Raw genomic sequence first — 17,684 nt, 5'->3', positions numbered from 1 at the left:
AACAAATTTGATTTCTTTCAAAGTCATTTAAAGTCTAGTGTTCATTGAGGGTCTACCACTGAAATGAAACCGGTGAACAATCTATGAGAAGCTTGAGATATACCTCTTGCTTGCAATGGTATCCTTTCTATTGAGAAAAATGCAAAAGCATTTGCAAAATAAGAAAGCTGTGTATATTTTTAAATCATATGACATAGGCCATATACACATTTTCATGCATGGAAATCAAGAAGCAGAATCCAGGCACAAGGAAAGGATGTTGCTAAGGGCCAGATGAGGGATCATGTAGCTACAAGATGGCTTATAACAAAAACACATTTATAGCTAACCTTTCAAGGGATGCAGGCCAAAGCAATTACTATAAACTGATGACCATAATGGGGTCTTTTCAAAAGGGTTGCTGTGAAGCACATGTAAAACTCCTTTATGGGAAGATAGTCATAAAATGTATTTGGTACTAGTAGTGCTATACAGTCTGTATTAGGGAGACCTTTGAAAGGGAAAACAAATCTGAAAGGGCAGTGATCACTTGCTAGATATGTGATACATTTAAAATCCTTTGATGCTTACATAGTTCTCTTAAAGTTCAGTGTGATTACTATGGTTTCATCATTCCCTGTGGCCTGGTCACTGTCTAGTTGGTGTCTCTTCCCTTCCTTCTTTTTAGCAGCCTGTGCTTTCTTTGTCCATGACTGGTTTCCTTCAGCATACTCGAGGTGCCTTCTAGCTTCCCCTCTGGGCATTCTGGTATGCAGGTCTCTTGGGCTGGACCAGTCTTCCTCCAACTTACCTGTTCTTTATCATCCTTCCACGTACTACCCACCTTGGGAAGCTCACTTTCCCTGACCTCTAATAACCAGGGTGAATGACTCAACTTTGTGTTCCAAAAGGGCTGGGATGGAATTCATCACACTTCAGTGAAATGTTGTGTTTAAAAATCTACTCTGTGCTAGACTCATACATCCACTAGAGTGGAGAACAAACCTGTTTTGCTAACTGATTTATATTGAGTACCTCGTATGGTACCTCACACACGTGTGAATGGATATATTGATGACATAACTAAAATATTTGGAGGAATGTTAAGGAGCAAGTGGTAGTTTTGAGAAGTTAATCTCAGGAATGAAGGGTCAGGGCCCCAGGGGCCCATGCAAAATTTTTCATTAGCGATCACTTATTACAAACAAGCTTAATTGTACATTTGCACTCCACCACCAACACAGGGCTGGGATAGAAATTGTATTAGTCAAAGATCAGTGGTTAACTGACATGAACTCACTATTTGTTTTATTGAAAAAAAATCCTCAGCAATACTTCTCTCCCATTTATTAATCTTACAGGGTAGATTTGGTGCATATTTGGTTTAGGGGGGAGAATGAGGAAGAGAGACTGAGGCCCTGTCTTCCTCTTGTTATCCTTGGTCACTTGGTAGATTGCTACTCAAGATTCATGAATTGTTTATTGAGAGCCAAGTATGTACCTGCCTCAAATAATCATTAGAAAGGGCACAGATGAATAGGAAATAGTCTTTGTCCAATGGGGTATGTCCAAATGTCCATAAAGAAACAGTTTAGAGAACATAGCACTTTGGGCAGAAACAGGTTTTTTTTTTTCTCTGAAATGTTAACCTTTGTATTTGAAAATTTTCAGATACTTATAAATATTTACAGACTTTTTAACCCTTATTTTCTTTTTACTTACACGAAAGGGAATTTAGTGAAGATGTCAGTCGTTTGTAGTGTCGGCTCATGGAGTTTTGCCCATTTAATCTAACGTGCGAAAAACCTTTACTGTTTCCACACAGATGATTTGTTGAGAATTGTCACTAAAATTTGCTTTTCAGACGTAATGCTAAAGCCCATTTTATATTGAACTAGAAATAAATACACATGGATACTTTTGAATAGTTGTTTCTGTTTGACAAGAGCACCCTGATAATCATGGTAGTTAGATTGGGTAGGATTGAGTTCGGGCAACACATCCTGTGCCAACGTGCTGCAAAATGCTGCATGTTGAATCCAAGAGAGCACCGGTGCTGTGATGAGTATTTTGACCAAACGTTTCATTTTTTGAATAAAGCTACCTGTATATTTATATGTGTGTGTGTTTGTAGGAGGATATTTTCTGCAGCTTCATTTTCACTGAAAGCATGTGCACTTCATTTAACAGGAATTTGAACTTAATAAATTTGCATATATTTCTAGTGACTGTTCACAAACAGGATACATGGTTTGGGGGCCTCCAGGCATCTTGTACAGTTTCACATTCAAGAGCAGGTTAGAGGGTGTACATCTCCATTGTCTTTCTGTGGCTGTTTATCTGAGCCTCCAAGATCCCCATTTCCCTTTCTTATTGGTAGTGTCTGTTCCCTAAGATTTTTTTTTTAATCACCATAGAGACTTATTTATTCTCAGATAAAGTCATTAAATAATTCCTTCTATTCCCGACTCCGGCCTCACGAAGGGCCACGGGTAAAGCTCCGTGCTGCTTCCTGAGAAGGAGCTGTCAGGCTGGAGCTGGCGTGGGTGTTGGGCAAGTCGGCTCAGCCTCCACTCCTCACTCGGAGCTGGATCTTCATCCTGAGGAAGGCCTTGAGGTTCTCGTCAGCCACGTGCTCCTCGAGGGCAGCCAGGGCCCTCTGATCACCGTCTCGGTAATGCCGCAGCAGTGCATCTGCATACTCCACCCACACACAGTTGGGGCAGCCACTCATGCAGCAGTTTGTTGGGGGCTGGAGCTCAGGCGGCGGGGGATACAGGGCTTCTGGAGGGCCCCTGCCAGGCAAGGACGACTTGGGCTGCCCTGTGCCATCTGCCCCTGATTGAGAGCCCTCCTCTACATGGTCCTTCCCAAAAATCTCTGTGCCCTCACGGACTTGGACCCAGGCATGCGGCCTGTAAAGAACGCTGCCACCTCCAGGAAGCCTTTGGCACCTGTCTCAGCTGGAGGGTCCACGTGGCCCCGGACCGCAGGCAGTGGCGGCCGCCGTCCGGCCTCCCCCAACCAAACTCCGGAGCAGCATCACCCGCGGCCCAGCCGCGCACAAATCAAATCCTTCATTCCTCTATCTCAATAAATCTGCCTTCATTTTCCTTCACTTTCCCATTCCGCTGGTATGACATAAGCGTGTCTTTTAACTAATTTATGTTCTCTTTGATTTGCTGAGAAAATCTAACTTTTGGAGGCAAAATGTTCTAGGCATGGGCTTGCAATAATTTTTTTGGGGGGGGCTTGCAGTATTATTTAAAAATATATTTCAATCAAGAAGTTCTCTAAAGAGGCCCTCATTCCTTTTGATGTGTGTTGATAAAAGCCATCACCATTTCTGTGGCTTAGTGCTATAACCTAGAAAGTCCCCCCCCCAGTTCTTCTAAAGGATATTTTTACTAAATCAGCTTAACGGATGTTTTTACTAAATGGGCTGCCCCATGCTGATGAAACTCTCTCTGCTTGGAAAGTATGAAGAGACTGTTGCCCCTTTCTAGTGATGGTCTCTGCTTGCAATACAATTTACAGCAGGCTCTAAATCTCTAGGAGTCTCACAAGTTGGTGAGATTTGTAGAACACGGGATAGATGGGGAGGGGTCAACAAATTGAAGACAGGTTTATAAAAGTGCTTTCTATAAATGTTCAGAAAATTGTCAATTTTATTAAACATGTGCATTTAAAATATTTCCTTCTTAACTGGCTTTTATCACATTAGCTACATCTGATATATTCACCAGTGTGTATATACGCTGGTGTCTATATATCAGTAACAGTATATATGTATGTATACATATAGTACATATGTATGTATACATACATATATACACACACTAACATGTTATATGTTAGTGAGTCTAATAATATGTTAGATTCAAGAATATGATTTCTAATGCATTTCTGTGCTCTATTACCTTCATATTAAATAGGTGATACAGTTTTGACATTTGCATTGTAGTTATGCTCAAATTAAATCCTGGAAGATTAAATAAACAGCCAGAATACAATGAGTCACTCCTTGAAATCACTACGAACTAGTTATCTACTATTGTCTGCATTTAAAAATTATAAAGCATGGCTTTCACAAGATCACTGGATGTGTAGATTTCATTGACAAGAGCCATCATATGAAAACCTTATGTACCTGAACCTTGGAGAGCCTGCCCAGATGTTTAGAATAGGTTATAAAGAGCTTTAGATAGTCTACTAGGACCGATAGTGATCTCTGTCTTGCCCACTTCCTACACGCAAGAACAACCAAGGCAGGGAAAGGTGGATTCCCCAGTGCTGGGAGGGAAGAAGGTTGAGTTAGAAGTTTTAAATATGTTCAAGATCATCAGTTTGCTGGATGAGGGAGGAGTGTTGGCATTTCTGTGAGGTCACTTGTCAAGACTGGTCAGGAGATTTGAAGTAATCAGTTGACTTAGGACCACCAGGGTTGAGAGACATCAACAGGGAATGGAAATGAGAAGAGCAGATAAACATGGACTCTTAGCTCAAGTAAAACCAGGTTATTCTATTCCAGTGTGGAAAACACAAGCTTTGCACCTAAGCTGTTCTTTTTTTTTTTATAAGATTTTATTTATTTATTCATGAAAGAGAGAGAGAGAGAGAGGCAGAGGGAGAAGCAGGCTCCCAAGGAGCAGGGAGCCCAACGTGGGACTCGATCCCAGGACCCTGGGATCATGACCTGAGCCGAAGACTCAGGTTAACCATCTGAGCCACCCAGGCGCCCTAAGCTGTTCTTTTGAGTGGTGATCCTTCTGGCAATGCTGGAAGTTTTCTTGTTACTCTCTCTTCTTGTCCATAGTTTGGACATGTAAAATTTTATATTCTTCAAAATCAATAAAGTTTGCTCTATATTGTTAGATAGATTTAGGAGTAGAATATTTAGTTTGAGTTTTTTAAACAGAAGACAGTGGAAAACAGATTTTTTAACCAAATCACTATATCAAAAATATTATTATGCTCTCTCATATAGTAGATTTTATGTAATACTTAGGTCTAAAGTAATAAACTAAAAAAAAAATCATCTATTTGATAGTGTATTTTCATCCACCACACCATCTTGGTTCTGTAACTTGCCTCCTTGCCCTAGTTGAGTAGAGGTTGAATTCAAAGGAGCTGATAGGACCTCAGAATAGGTATACCAAGAACCGAAACACAAATTTATTATTTTTAAATGACAGTAGAGAAAGAGACAGATGGCTGTTCCCTTCACATGTTGTAATAGCAACTAGAGCTGTTAATTAAAGTAAGGGGCAGCTCAGAATGTGACTAAACCTATACAGAGAATTAAGTTAATATGGAGAGTTTAGACAAAATAACCTTTCTCATTTTAGAGGAAGGATTTAGATTGTGTTCAAATCATCTGGTCGTTGAGCCCATGTTGTCCTTTTACCTCTCTAGTGTTGACATCATCTTTAAACCAAATTGTGCTATAATAAGTGAAAGTAGGTAAAAAAAAAAGTGAAAATAGGTAAAGTCTCTTACTCCTCTGTACCTCAGTTACCCTCTTTGATACAAGTTAGTGTTTTAGATTGTTTCCTAAGGCCTCTCTAACTCAAATTATTATGTGTTTCTTTAATTGCACTATTCAGGCAATAAGGTTATTAGATTTACAACAGACATAATTCTTTGTCTCAATAAAGCTCTTAATAAAGTACATTTTCTTTGCCTGTTTCGCTCTTATATTCCTGAAAAAGAAGTAGTGAATTTGGCTGTACTCCAACAGATTCCCGTTGATTATAAGAAAGTTAAAGCCTTCCATTAAAAACATATTTTAATGTCACCAAATCGCCATAAGATTATTGATACCTGTTTGTTTAGAAAGGAGCCTAGGAAAAACAGTTTCATTAAGATGCACATCGTACATTTCAAAGACACAATGTATTTAATCTGATTAGTTGGCTGAGACCCAGCCAGTGCTCTGTCAGCAGATCAGGAGTAAAACAATGAAGCTATAATTAATGAAATTAATGCCAGATATAGAAACTTGAGATTTGAGGTGACATTTCGGTCATAACATTTCCTTTGAGTTTAGCAGAATGGAGAGACAGTTTAGTTGGAAGTAATTGTTCTTAGTTTAATGGCACATGATTAGATGAGAATGGTTATTTTTCTCATGCTACGGGCTGCTCGGACTATAAGTTGGCAGGCACGACAGTACAAAACTGTCAGACGAATTTAATCAGAAAGTTGAGAAAATAAAAGGGTATGATTTAATTTACTATTTTTAGCTTCTCTTTTTTATGAGTACAAGTAAACTTTCATGGCATGTCCATTTTCATCATTCTAATAATATGAAATTGTTGGTCGCCAGTCTTTCTAACCCTCTCCATCCGATCAATTGTCAAGTCTTGTTAGATTCGCCTCCTAAGGGGCGCCTGGGTGGCTCAGTCGTTAAGCCTCTGCCTTCGACTCAGGTCATGATCCCAGGGTCCTGGGATCAAGCCCCACATCGAGCCCCACATCGGGCTCCCTGCTCCACGGGAAGCCTGTTTCTCCCTCTCCCACTCCCCCTGCTTGTGTTCCCTCTCTCGCTGTGTCTCTCTCTGTCAAATAAATAAAATCTTTAAAAAAAAAAGATTCACCTCCTAAATATCTTTTAGATCTATCTCCACAGCCATTGTTTGGCCATCGTCCCTCACCAGAGCTTCCCAACTGGTCTGCCTGCTTTAGTCTTGCCCTGATCAGATATTTTTCTTCATAGAGCAGTCGAGGTGATTTCTAGCAAACACTGTCAGACTGTGCCACAGCCTTTGATAAAACACACCAGTTATGCCCCCAGCCCCCCAGTGAGTGGACTGATGTGTTTTTTCAAGTGATAAGTACAATATCCCCTCAAGATACAACACCAAATACTCCTTATCCGATAGAGGTTTTCAGCATTCCAAGGAAATAGAAAAGTTTAACCTCTCACTGTAAAAATAGTTTTGCATAATAAGATCTTGGTCTCTGAAAGTAGATATTAAAACATAAATAATAGTAATAGTAATCACAGCTAACACTTATTGAGTCCTTTATGAAAGACAGGAATGGAAATTGTGAGGAAGAGTCCATAGTCAAGATCATTGTCAGGTGCTGTGGAAGGCCGATTCTTGCACAGCTTTTGGGTGGGAGAGCATGATGTCAAGTTAAGACCAGTGTTCAGTGAGCAATTTGTATGGATGAGATGTGAGTACACACTTGAGGTGAAATAGGAAATGCCTATAAAAGGTATGCTGAATGTGTACTCTCCTTCTGGAGTTAATAAATATTAAGGACAGATGAAGTATAAAATGATATCAGCAAGGGAATAGCAAATCTTTCTAACTGCATGCAGTCTGAGTCACTGAGCCTTGTTTGGATTACATGTTATAACACTTTGCAGGTGCAAATCTATCTAGCAGTGGACGCTCGCATAATCTGGGGGCTTCTCTTTAAGATAAAAATAATATAAAATTATGACATCAAATGTATGAAAATGTGCTTCACTGTGCTAGTGAAGGTCTCTGAAACCTAAGCTTTGTTAAGTGTCATGTTAAGTCCTCCTCTGGCAGTTTGAACCTTTGAGTGTTTACTGTGTTTGTCTTGAAATATAGTCTATGTACTTTTCCCTTTCTTTTATGGTGATAGGAACATTTCTGCATTAAAATCCTACCATATTCTAATAACGGCGCTAGACTTAGATCTTGGGGTAGTTTATAGTGAGTTCTACTTCTTCCACAGTTTATTAGATATTATACACACTTAAAAGAATTGATGTCTCAAGAAAGACTAAGAAAACAATATATATTGCTGGAGGCAAGAAGTGGATTTAAAAGAGCATGATAGCAGCCTCCACAATAACCAGGAGCTGTCAGCATCAGCGAGAATGGAGCCCTCAAAGACGGTGTTAAGTGATAATGATGGCTTCGAATCACAGAGGGGAAATTGTCTTTATATTGTGAAAGAATAATTATGTAATTTTAACACAAACTTTGTTTGTGGAAACTTTGACATTAGACATGGGTTTTGGAAATTAGTTTAGCCTGCATAGAAAACATACCTATTTCTTGCCTCCATTCATTTCATGGAGATACAACATAGGTACAGCAAAACTGATGTGCCTACTTGTATATGTATGAATACGCTAGATATGGTCGAACACAGTAAGCAGGGTATTTGGAATATACACATTTGAGAACAACAAAATAGGGTGTTTGATTATGTGACTTCTCATTTTAACCTCAAAAGCAATTTTTTAAAGTAAAATTTTAAGTTTTTAAAACCTCTTTATTTATGGCTTCCTAAACTATAATAATCAAAATTTAGAACTTGTTAGAGAAAAAGACAAATTTGGTGGCTAATTTGTATATTAATTGTCTTTTTTTTCACCATATGCATCGTAGTATATAGGTCCACATTTATGGCTTAGTGGAATGGTTGAAACATAGCATATAAGCCAGGATGAGGGCTCTTGAGATGCAGCATAGTGAACACCAAGAACAGAAATAACCTGGTTCCATCACTTACAAGCCATGAGGCCCTGAGCAAGTTACATAATCTCTCTTAGGTACTGACTTTTTTATTTTTGTTTTAATTTTTTTTAACTTTTTAATGTACTTATTATCAATAGACCTTATGTTTTAGAGAAGTTTTAGGCTCACAAATTGTGCAGGAGATACATACATCCCCCAGCCCAGCAGCACCTGCCCTGCCAGCCTCATCCACTGTTACCATAGAGGCCCAGCGTGGTACATTTGTTACAATCAATGAACCAACATTGGCACATCATTATCAACCTCAGTCCAGAGTTTACGTTAGAGCTCACTCTTTGTGTTGTACATTCTAAGTTTTGACAAATGTATAATGACATGTAGCCACTATTGTATCAGACAGAATAGCCTGGCACCTACTCATCTCCAAATCCTGGTAATCACTGATCTTTTTACTGTCTGCATAGTTGCATTTTCCAGAATGCAGCTGTTTTCAGTCTTCCATATTTTGGCCATTCAAATAGGTACCTAGTGGTATCTCATTGTTGTTTTAATTTTCAGCTTCATAATGACATATAATGTGGAGCATCTTTTCATATGATCAGTTACCATCTGTATATATTCTTTGATGAAGGGTCTGGTCATATCTTTTGCCCATTTTTTTTTTTTAGGGGCAGGTTTATCATCTGAAAAAAAGAAAGGATAGTAACTATTCCACAGGGATTTTGAAAATAAACTAATTCATTTAGATATCTTAGCATAGACCCTAGAATATAGGTACAGTAAATATTAGATGATATTTTTGTTATAAACTATCTGCTTAACTTCATAACATGTCTGAAACAATATTCTCCCCACTCCACCCCACCAACCAGCTTCTTTTCCCATTTAAAAAAAAATAGTCTCTCAATATTCTTCTTTGTGATTTGGCTTAAAATATTTCTATTATTCCCGACACATCACCTAAATGCAGAGAAATTTTGTCATTTTTTTTCCTATGGAATTTTTGAATTAATAAATGAAACATTCTCAGAATGATACTGGGTGCTTATCTTTCTCTCTCATATATATATATATATATATATACGTACATATATATATGTACGTATATATATAGGAGGATTTAATCAGACACAGTTCATATATCTTGCACGTTGATCAAATGAAGGATTACCTTATTAACTTCTGAAATGTTTATTAGGCAGAGAAAGTAACTGCATGATTAAATTATTTTCTAATTTTTTTTTTGGTGCTTGTTCAGAAGTGATATATCTAAGAATAAACACCACTAATTCAAAGTTTATTAAAATTGGTACAATATATAGGAATGCAGTTTCTGATTATGAGTGACACGAAAATTGATACCTGTGGGTATGTACGGCCACAAAATGCAAGCTTCTTCACCAATTATTTATTCTATCTTATGATTCCTTTGTAGGCATCTGGCCAGAGAGCTTGATTTCTATTATTCCAAGTAGATTAACTCACTTGTCTTTTCTTCCTTCTCTCTCTCTTCCTTGTTTAGACCTTAAACATATTGTTTTGTAATATTAATAAGCCTTTGACTATTAGACATTATTGTATATTGTTTCTCTTAGTATTATTTGTATGATATAAATAATTCTGTTCACAAATGTCAAAACATTCTGCAAAGATATATAAGATAAAATTTCCCCCAAAGATCACCAGGTCAGATAAGAATTTTGCCAGTATACCGTGGTTCTCTACTATTAACAGAATGCTTGTAGACAGATCATTTTTCACTTAAAAATCTGGGAGAAAATCTAGGCTGCCTTAGGAGTTCAGTTATATTTTAAGATAAACTTTAGGGAGTTCAGTTATCATTTCCTTTTAGAAAATGTCAATCTTAAGGAAGTTTCTGATTGCATCCCATATGTTAATTATTCAGCATTTCTATATTGTGCCTTTTTTTAAGTGATTTTCTTTTGTTAAAAAATTAAAGTGAATTAAAATGATATCAAAGAAGCTGAGAAACCATGTGGTTTAGGGAAACCTTTTTTAAATCCTAGTATAATTCACATGCAGTGTTATGTTAGTTTCAGGTGTACAATACAGTGATTCAGTAATTCTCTACATTATTCAGTGCTCATCACAATAAGTGTACTCTTCATCCCTTCACCTCTTTCACCCATCCCCCATTAATCTCCCTTCTGGCAACCACCAATTTGTTCTCTGTATTTGAGTCTGGTTTTTTGTTTGTCTTTTTTTTCTTTGTTCATTTGTTTTGTTTCTTAAATTCCACATGAGTGGAAATCATAGGGTATTTATCTTTCTCTGACTGCCTTATTTCACTTAGCATTAATACCCTATAGATCCATCCATGCTGTTGCAAATAGCAAGATTTCATTCTTTATTATGGCTGAGTGATATTCCATTATATATATATATATATGTATACACACACACACACACACACACACACATACACACACACCACTTCTTTATCCACTTATCTATTGGTGGGCACTTGGGTTGCTTCCATATTTTGACTATTGTAAATAATGCTGCTGCAATAAACATAGGCGTGTGTATATCTTTTCAGATAGATCTCTGTTTTTTCATATTCTTTGGGTAAATACCTGGTAGTGCAATTACTGGAACATGTGGTAATTCTGTTTTTAATTTTTTGAGGAACCTCCATACTGTTTTCCACAGTGTCTGCACCAGTTTGCCTTTCCCACCAACAGTGCAGTAGGGTTCCTTTTTTCCACATACTTGCCAAAACTTACTGTTTCTTTTGTTTTGGATTTTAGCCATTCTGACAGCTTTGAGGTGATATCTCATTGGAGTTTTGCTTTGTATTTCCCTGATGATGAGTGATGTTGATAGGGAAACTTAATACTTTAATTTTTAAACACCTGTTTACGTCATGGCAGAAAATTAAATGGTTTCATAAGACATGTATGTACATGTTCAAGCCAATCATTCAGTTTTCTTTTAAAATACATGTGCTAAATATCATATGTTTGTGATTATTACTTCGAAGTGACATTTTCACATCTAGAATAAAAGGCACTCGGTAATAGTGTCCATAAAATTATAGAGACTTTATTTTACACTTCAATAAGTTTCTATATATAACTTCAGAGCAAAAATTAGAAGCGAAAGTCTCTTTTGATTGCAAAGCACAGAACCAGAATAACTGTTGAATTATAAATATTTATCCAGGTTCTGTTCTAAGCCTGCAAGCAAACAAAAAAATATTTGAATTTCTGCCAAAGGAGATGTCAAAAAATAGCTATAGTTTGAGACTGAAAAAGATGTAGCAGCCTATACAAAAAGTAAGCCTTATAACTTTGGGAGAAAACAAGTTTTAAATTGTCAGGTAAAAATGGATATAACTGCATTTTCTAAAGTGAACAGTTACAGTGGCATGAGGGATAGAAATTTCACCAAAACTTTAGATTTAACTAGAGGTCAAGTATTCAAGTGTATCAAAATATCCAATTAATTTAATTATCATGTGGCTTAATGGTTAAATGCAAATAAATCTAACCTCTCTAGAAAATAAATCTAGACCTACATCTGTCCATGTATATTTTCACAAAAAGGTGAGGAAAAAACTAACTGGTTACCGTTGAATGTGATTTATGAGCAAGTGTCTCTTGCTTCTTTGTGGAAGAAGAGTCATTCATATTTTATATAGTGATTATATATAATTTATTTTTATATTCTCCCCTGCCCCACTTCACTAATCAAAATAAGAAGCTCTTAGTATCATTATGTCCCTTGCATTTTTGTTAGTGACCTCTTCTAGTGGATCTGGCAATCTAGTAGATTACTGACCAGTATGAGACTTCTGTGTCATTCAAAAAGTTGACTTCTCCAGCACTGACATTTTTAACTTTCCTATTCTTCCTGTTCCTCCATTCCTCCTAGTATCTCTACTGAAGAATGCATTGAGCATCTAATACCTGACACAGTGTTGGATACTAGGGATGCCAAGGTAGATAAGAGCTCCCTTAAGAAGCTTATTCCAATCTGATATGTGTTTGTAACTGCAGCGAATGGACAAATAGAAACTGTGTCTTAGAGGCACCTGGGTGGCTCAGTCAGTTAACCAGCTGCCTTCGGCTCAGGTCATGATCCCAGGGTCCTGGAATCGAGCCCCATATTGGGCTCCCTGCTTGATGAGGAGTCTGCTTCTCCCTCTCCCTCTCTCTGCTGCTCCCCCTACTTGTGCTCTCTCTCTCTGTCAAATAAATTAATAAAATCTTAAAAAAAAAAGAAACTGTGTCTTAAATTCAGGTGCAGCTGGTTGTGCTTTTGCATATGCTCTCTACCCACCCCAGAATGTGTCTTTCTCACATGGTAGACAGGGACCGTGTAACAAACTACTACTTGTTTTTCGAGACTAGGTTTAAACATAGAGGTTGAGTGGGTTGATCCTTCATTCCATTGCCATAGCATCTTGTCGTTCAGCATGTAGAAGAGTACCTGGCAGAAAAGAGATGTTTAATAAATTAATAAATGTTAAGTGTTATTACTGAATGAAGTTAATTATGCATGTCACTGAGATATTTATAGTACTAGTGGGTGAGAAATGTGGGTGTATGTGCCTATGCATACGTGTGTGTGTGTGTGTGTGTGTGTGCATGACAATATGGTATATTTCAAAGACATTAAAGTAGAAAAATCAGGAAAGATTTCATACATTTAATGGCATTTGATTTGAGCTTTGAATATGAGGAATTATGTCAAGAGGTGGAGAGATGAGAGGACATTTCAAGTATTTGATACATGGACCAAGTAATATGTCTGGAACATAGTAATTTTTTAAGATTATTTATTTATTTATTTGACAGAGAGAGAGCACAAGCAGGGGGAGTGGCAGGCAGAGGGAGAGGGAGAAAGCAGGCTCCCTGCTGAGCAAGGAGCCTGATGTGGGACTCGATCCCAGGATCCTGGGATCATGACCTGAGCCGAAAGCAGTTGCTCAACCAACTGAGCCACCCAGGCGCCCCTAGAACATAGTGATTTTTAATGGGAAAGCCATCCATTCAAGAAAATTGGAGCAGATGGGCTCCTGGGTGGCTCAGTTGGTTAAGCGACTGCCTTCGGCTCAGGTCATGATCCTGGAGTCCCGGGATCGAGTCCCGCATCGGGCTCTCTGCTCAGCAGGGAGTCTGCTTCTCCCTCTGACCCAACCCCCTCTCATGCTCTCTCTCTCTATCTCATTGTCTCTCTCAAATAAATAAATAAAATCTTTAAAAAAAAGAAAATTGGAGCAGAATAATGTAGAGGTTAAAAAGAATAGCATGGAATTGGAGGGCTTGACTTTACACCTTTACTACCACCGTGTCTTGTCATGTGACATTGGACAAGCTATTTCCCCTCCTAATACCTCAGTATCATTATCTATCATATGAGAAAATGAAGGCTACGTACTTCATAGAATGGTGGAGAGAATTACAATATACATAGAAAATACTTTGGATATAGCATATATCTTTTACTGTGTGTTGTAGTTATTGTTAAGAGTTTTTAAAGAGATAAAACTATAACGGACACTTAGTGTTTGAAGGAGCTAGGAAGATATGCTGGTAAGTTTTGGGTTTGTTTCTTATTTCTTGTTTAAATTTTATTTATTTTGTTTAAATATCACATAATTTAAAAGCTACTAGGCCCTGCCTCCTGATACTCTCACATTAGAGGTTAGGATTGCAACCTGTATATTAAGGGGACACAAACTTTCAGTTCATAACCCCATACAAAGTGGATATGAATGACATTTTTTAAAGTACAGTTCTAGGAATATCTTTAAAAAAAACAGGAAATAATGTAAGCATTTAATTATTGTAATTTATATGTAACAGTTTTTAAAAGCTGATGTGTGTTATTGCTTTAGACAATATTTAAAAAAGTTTTCTTCCCTATGACTAGAGATAATGTTCTTCAAAATAATTAAATTCCAGCATTATCTGAAAAATGTTCTTTTTTTTTTTTAAGTGAGAACTGTATTACATTTGCCCTTTGAAAAACATCTTTTCTGATGTCAGTCTTATAATATGGGGTATTCCCCAACAGTAATTTGGTTCCATTATATTTACATCATTAAGATGTTTTAGAAGCTAAAAATCCTATTTTAACAGGAGAAAACTATAGAAGGAATAGATTTAGGTAGTTATTGTTCTGGTTCTGTAATTGTCAGTGTAAGGAAACATGTTTTAATTGGTGCCATACAGGAAAAGAGAAAGAGATACTCTCAAAATGGAACATTTCCACTGTTGGGTTAAGGAAATGATAATCAGTTGAAAGTGTATTGGTCAAATCCTGGAATGCTTCTGTATGAAGTGGGAGTGGATAGCTGATTGTAGTGCCTTGTCAACACAGCAGAGAGGTTAATTGTATTTCAAGGGAAGTATTTGCTACTGTAAAGCCAGTCACATTTGTGCAGGGTACACCATGTTGACAGTGCCAGGCATTACTCTGTTTATATTATATGTACTAATGGGCCTTCCACTTATTTCAGATAAATGTGGACAACATGGTCTATGTCAAATTAATAGAAACCAAAAATGCAAAAATTATTTCATTTGCTTGGGAGTTATTTCTGAGAAATGGGGTGATCACTAAAGAATCAAAATATATCTAAAAATGACCTTTGAGCTAATTGGAACCCCAATAATGATAATTATAATAGCTACCAATTGTTGAGCCTCTGTTATTTACCAGGTAATATAGTAGACCCATTAAATAGATCATATAATTTGTAATTGCAATAACCTTATAAATTATATATCTTTATCCCTTATAACTGTCCATGTTTTATAGCAATTAAGGTTCAGATAATTTCAATAATATGCCTAAGGTCTTACTAATAGTGTGTGGTTAAAACCACAGCAACCTCAATATTCAAAGCCCGCGTTCTTTGGCTTAATATAAGCTTGAGTCTCTTAAATACGTTTTCAGCAGTATGACCATGAATTATCTGTCATATTTTCTACCTGCCATTAACTCTTCACACCTGCATTTATATTCCTTTTTGGGAGTCTAACATTTTCTTTGTTGTCATTAAAAATCTATTTTCCTTTCTTTTCTTCTTCTGGAAACCGAGAAACCTGAAGTATTACATTTGAAATCTTTGTTGCTAAGTTTCTTATTGACATTTTATTTTCTAACAAATGTAATTGGGTTTTTCTTCTTCCGTTTATCTTTTAATCTTTTTAGAATTTTTTGACCTAGCTTGAGCAATAATGGCAAGCTTATGTCTGCTAACACATTGTAAGACCAAGTGCTGTAAATAATAGAGGATAATATTGGGTTGAATGCATGCCAGAAACTTGTACTCTTCTCTAAAAGTGTCTGAGCAGAATATATTGTGCTTTAAAGGGATTCCATCTACTTGAAAACTGCAGTTTCTGGAAGCAATTTATATATTCTTAATAGCTTTGCAACCTATATCCCAGAGGAGCCTGATGCCATAACCTTAGTATTATTGAACAGTGGTGTACACAGTGTCTTTGTTTTATAAACAAGATAAAAAAAAAACCAAACATCATATACTTCTTCAGAAAGTTTATAGTTTAAACTTGGGTTCAGCTCAGTGCACCACAACAGAGACCAGGCAAAGAATGCCAAGTAAGCCTTACAGTTATGGTAGCTTGGGGGATGGGCAAAATTTTGGGAGTACTGCAGGGAAGAAGTGGCTACAGACTTTATTTAGTAATCCTCAGAGCAAAAAACGTAGGGCAGTCTAGGAAACTGCTGGGGTAATAGCACATGCTACACATGCTAAGCTGTTAGTCGATTCATTTATAAAAACCACTGCCGATTTGGAAAAAAAAAAAAAAGACAAAAAGACAGATTTGATGAAGAAAAACAATGTCTTATTTGGCTAAAATTTGCAAGTGTGTGTGTGTGTGTGTGTGTGTGTGTGTGTATGCATATAAATGAAACTTGTAGCATAGTCAGGTAACCTCCATTTAGGGACTCTTCTAGAAGAAAATAAGCAATATTTATTGCACATGCAATTTATACATATCACTTAATTTTATTTAATCCTCACAATATCTATGTAAAATCAGTAGAGTGGGCCTTAATTTACAGATGATGAAACTGAGGATTAAAGAGATTTAATAGTTGTTTTAAAGGTCACACATTAATTAGTAGCAGAACTGGGGTTCAAGTACTTCCTCAGAGTTGTGAGAAGTCAAGATAACATGTACAATGTGCTTAGAAAGATTCTTGGACCCAGTGAGCCCTATAGGAATATTACTTGTTATTATTGTTACCTATCATCATTACTACATGGCTTAATTAAAAGAGATTTTCTCTTTTTTTCCCTTTTGTTTAGTGCACACATAAAACACAGCCACCCTAATGGGAGTTTTCTTTCTTTCTTTCTTTCTTTCTTTCTTTCTTTCTTTCTTTCTTTCTTTCTTTCTTTCTTTCTTTCTTTCTTCTTTCTCTCTCTCTCTCTCTCTCAGCAACTTCTATATTAAGGTTTAGATAAATCCTCTGCTGTGCAGAAGTTATTGATTATTTGATGTTTTCTGTGTCACAGCATTCAGACATTCCTCTTGGCCTGTGGTTATATTGTGTTTAACCATCTCATACCCACCTCATGTAGGCGACCATTTCTGACTAGCAGAAACAACAGAGAATAACTGAATTGGAGGCATTCTGAAAGTTTCATTAAGGACTTGTCAAATAGCAACTCGCTTTGCCATTTTCACTTAAAAAGCTCTCAGACTTGTTATTTGAATGAGTGTTCAGTTCAGTTAAAGAGAAACTATACAGGTAGAATCAAGAAGGGGGAAAGTCAAAAGGAAAAAGGTTAGACTCCGTTGCCTCTATCATTTTAGATCAACACACTAGTGCTGGAATACATTAAGCAGAAATATATAGCTTTTTTATCTAAGAATTAATGCAGAGAATACATCTTTTTTCACAAAATGTTTTTCATCTGAGGATCAAAAGTCCCAGCTATTTCCAGTAGCAGCATCTGTTGCTTTACCATTTTCCACAGAGATGAGCTCGTGTTGATTTTCATCACATTTGTTCAAGTCTGGAACCTGGTTAAAATACGCAAACAGCCGCACTGCCGGTTAAGAGTTGCAGTCACATACTACCCTGTGAATAATGCTATTTACCTACCTGCATTTATTTCGATTCAAATGGCATTTGCAATTATGAATCTAAGCATGGATTATTTAAAAATGATTTAGAGTAAGAAGCATAAGATAACGCAAACTACAAGGAAGAATACTATGTTAC

The 17,684-nt window shown here is 36.9% G+C and overlaps 1 protein-coding gene and 1 pseudogene across 1 annotated transcript in view; one reads left to right on the top strand and one right to left on the bottom strand.

The window, feature by feature from the left end:
* KCNJ3 (potassium inwardly rectifying channel subfamily J member 3) overlaps nucleotides 1–17,684 on the top strand; it is a 147,128-nt gene that overhangs the window by 123,352 nt on the left and 6,092 nt on the right. The gene's annotated exons all lie outside the window — the stretch shown is intronic.
* On the bottom strand, nucleotides 2,543–3,022 carry LOC114216517 (oxidoreductase-like domain-containing protein 1 pseudogene; annotated as a pseudogene).

This window comes from Eumetopias jubatus, unplaced genomic scaffold (genome assembly GCF_037043125.1).
Source record: "Eumetopias jubatus isolate StellerSeaLion01/CBP00866 unplaced genomic scaffold, mEumJub1_p1.0 scaffold_3, whole genome shotgun sequence".
NCBI lineage: Eukaryota > Metazoa > Chordata > Mammalia > Carnivora > Otariidae > Eumetopias > Eumetopias jubatus.
This window is presented reverse-complemented; position numbering and strand designations above follow the sequence as displayed.